The 3891-nt window shown below is 40.6% G+C and overlaps 1 long non-coding RNA gene across 1 annotated transcript in view; it reads right to left on the bottom strand.

Annotated features, from left to right (window-relative positions):
• Positions 1 to 236: 236 nt before the first annotated feature.
• Positions 237 to 3891, bottom strand: part of LOC111083024 — a 28645-nt gene continuing 24990 nt past the window's right edge. The window contains exons 4-5 of the long non-coding RNA XR_002612824.1: positions 2353 to 2360; positions 237 to 249 (exon numbers count right to left, since the gene is read on the bottom strand). This is a non-coding gene — a long non-coding RNA (uncharacterized LOC111083024). The remainder of the gene's footprint in view (positions 250 to 2352; positions 2361 to 3891) is intronic.

The following is a 3891-nucleotide window of genomic DNA, read 5'->3' as shown; positions in this document are numbered from 1 at the left end:
AACTGTCGAATAAATGGCTTTTACTTATATTTCTTAATAATATAAATATATACTATGTAGTTGTTGGGCTTAGTATTCTTCTACAGTATAAATAATGAATAAACAGCAAACACTTTACTTGTTTTCAAATAATATACTTTTTTTCAGAAGGTCCTATGTTCCTTTTGTCAAAGTGCACTCAGGCTGATTCAATTACTTTAGAATTTTGTTTTGACCGAATAAACTTATTTTTTCTTATTCCCTTTTCCACTGTTAGTTTCACTCTAATATATATATTAAACGTTAGGCCTATGTTAGTCGTTAGGCTTATCGCTTTTACGTTACGTAACTTCACGCCAACTGTATTCTCTTTGCTTTTATCTGTCTAATACTGTCTGTCTACTGCTTCCCGCTCGTCTCACGCTATTTATATCTTTATTACATAGTCGTCTGGCCACTTTCTATATTCTCAACACCAATTAGTTATTAACAAAACCTTCTAGTCGTCTGCTTTTAACTCTTATTATACCAAAACTTAAAAATAATAAATAAATATCCACTCACAAATATAAATTAATCACTAATATTTAAACCAAACAGTCTTTTATATCATGACACAAACCCCTCTTCAAGATAAAATATTTACAATATATATACAAAGACTGTTCTTAGTTCAAACAAAGTCTGCCCATACAGTCTGCTCCAACAATGCCCACCTCATGATCCTCGCACTGTAGATCTGGCACCTCTGAATGTATGCAAGTGGTTGAATGGTCCGTCTGGATAATGAACTCCTTCCCATACAGATAGTTCTGGGATTTTCGAATGACAAATATAATTGCCAGACACTCTCGTTCAATCACCGAGTAGTTCTTCCCACTATTCAACAGCATTTTACTTGTATATGTTATTGGCAACAGTCCATCTTCATGTTCCTGTAAGAGTACTGCCCCAATTCCAATGTCTGAAGCATCAGCCTGAACAATAAATGGTTTGTTGAAGTTTGGCATTCTAAGAATTGGTGAGCTTCCCAACATGTTCTTTAATTTCTTGAATGCCACCTGGTGTGGTTATTCCAACTTCACCTTGTTGGGTAAGCCTTTTTTGGTCAGGTCAGTCAATGGTGCAGTAATTTCAGCATAATTTGGGATGAATTTCGTATAGTATCCCACTAACCTTAGGAAGGATCTGACTTGCTGCTTGGTCATTGGAGCTGGTGCATCTTGTATGTGGGTTACCTTTTCATTTTTCATGGCTATCTGTCGGTCCCCCACTTTATGTCCAACAAACTCCAGCACATAATATCCAAAGTAGCACTTGGATGGCCTGATGGTGAGGCCTGCTGCCTTCACTCACTGGAATAGTTGTCTAACTCTCTTCAGATGGTCTTCCCATCTTGCAGTGAGTGTCAGAATGTCATCCACATAGTGCTCGATGTTGGTGGTGTTCTGCAGCATCTTCCTCATCATGCTGTTGAATGTTGCTGCTGAATTGACTAACCCAAATGGCATCAGCTTAAATTGGTAACATCCATCTGGTGTCACAAATGCTGTCTTCTCTTTAGATCCCGTCTCCATCGGGATTTGCCTGAAATCTTTACTGAAGTGGACTTTTCAAAAGAACCTGGCCCCATCTAGTATTGCCATGATGGCCTCTTGGTTGCCCATAGGTTCAGAGTCGAACTTTGTCATGAGGTTCACCTTCCGGAATTCTATGCAGAAACGGTTTGATCCATCCCTCTTCTTCATGATTACAACTGGTGAACAGTAGGCTGAATTTGAAGTCTCGATGATTCCAGCTTCCAGCTTCCAACATTGCCTCAACTTCCTGCTTTGTCAGATCTCTCATTGCATAAGGTATCTGATAGGGCTTCACTTTGACTGGATCCCTGGTTGTGGTTTCTATATTGTGTTGCACAATATGTCTTTCCTGGTTTATCCATGAAGATATCTTCGTACTGGTACAGTAGGTCTTGTAACTCTCTATTTTCCTTGCCAGTCAGTTCTTCACTGATGTTGGCATCTTTGTATGTTTCATCTCCTAGTGGTCTTAGGTCTAGTAGGTCCTCATCTTCTAAAACAAAGTCACTGTCTTCTGGTTCTGCATCTATGATGGCCACATCTGCAACACCCATCTCTGTTTCAATAGCTGCACCTGTCAGGTCTTCTCTCTCAAAATACTTCAACAGATTGGCATGGTAGATCTTGGGCTTCCCGTTTACATTCACCTTGTAGTCCATTCTGTTGAGTACTTCCTGTACTTCAAAATATCCTTTCCATTGCAGGGTGTGTTTGTTGTGGTCTGTGGGCAGCAGAATTAAGACCTTTTGTCCAACTTTAAAATGTTGATCCTTGGGCTTCTTGTCATAAAAACGCTTCTGACTACCTTGGGCTGCATACAAACTCTTGTTGGGCGAGTTGACAGGTTTCCACCGGTCGGTTTCTGAGGTCTAACACATACTGGTATGTGTTCCTTACTTCTGACTCTTTTTCTCCCATCCATAGCTCTTTCAATATTTGCATCGGACCTCATACTGTGCTTCCATACAGTAAATCAAAGGGTGAACATCCTGTACTTGCTTGTGGGAATAATACTGCCTGTAAGTACCTGTCCCAGTCAAGTGGTCTCTCTTGGCACATCTTCTTTAGCATACTCTTTAAAACTCCATTGACTCTATCGCAACGTCCATTACATTTAGGATTGTACGGAGTGGTAAAGAGTTGCCGAGTACTGACGAGTCAGCACACTTCCTGCATCAGTTCTGAAGTAAACTGGGTACCTCCATCACTCAGGATTTCTCTCAGAAAGTCTATTCTGCAAAATATCTCCAGGAGGGCTTCTGTTACTCTCGCCATCTCTATCTTTGTCAATGCCATTGCTTCTGGATAATGTGTCGCATAGTCGACTACTGTTAGAACATACCAGTTGCCGTGTCAGACATAGGTGCTAGTGGCCCGATCAAGTCCACAGCTACTCTGCTGAACAGCTTTTCTATGAGAGGCATCTCCCCCAATGGCACTTTGGCTACCTTCCCTCCAGGTATTGTCCTTTGGCAGATGTCACACGACCTGAAGAATCTACTCGCATCTTCAATTACAACCGCCCAATGGAAATTACTGGTGATTCTGTCTGCCATTTTCTTTGTTCCTAGGTGTCCTCCCACAATTGTTTCATGAGCCAACTTAATCACTTGAGTCCAGTATACTGTGGGTACTATGATCTGTTTAACTTATCCAATATAACTGCCTTGATAGATTCGGTATAGAACTCCCTTCTGGTCCTCTATTCTATAAGTATCTTTCCCCTTTGTTTTGTGCTCGACTTTCTTCTGGGCATTGTTCCAAAGTTTCTGCAGTGAAGGGTCTTTCTTCTGTGCTTCCTTCAGTTCCTGCAAACCTAAGTTCGGGATATCGCCTTTTGACACTTGCAGGGGCTTGATGTCTCGTTTGCTTTTCTTTTCTTGAACTCTGGTGGTGACAGCAGATACTTCATCAATCTTCTTTCTGTCTAGTTCGGTATGTTCCTATCACCAAGTTGTGTATTGGTTCCTTGATACATATGACCTCAAGGTCTCCTAGATAATATGGAATATCCACCTTTATTTTTGCTATGGAAAAATTTCTCACTGTCCCATTAGTTAGCACACACAAGCATACCTTGCCTGTCATCTGATCATTGGATACTAAACTGGTTCTCACTGCTGCACTACTGCACACAGTGTCTCGTAGAACCTTCACTTTCTTGTCCCCAACATAACCTTCACATATTGGCATATTATGATTTGTTAATATCTCTTGATATTTGTCACAAGCTCCAATTACTATTGGCACTGTTGATCCATTTGCTAATTTGAGCCGACAATTGGTCGTGCACTGATCAATCACGTTTTCTTGTATTGAATTTGACAAGTAA

The sequence above is a fragment of the Limulus polyphemus genome, unplaced genomic scaffold (genome assembly GCF_000517525.1).
Source record: "Limulus polyphemus unplaced genomic scaffold, Limulus_polyphemus-2.1.2 Scaffold90, whole genome shotgun sequence".
Lineage (NCBI taxonomy): Eukaryota > Metazoa > Arthropoda > Merostomata > Xiphosura > Limulidae > Limulus > Limulus polyphemus.
This window is presented reverse-complemented; position numbering and strand designations above follow the sequence as displayed.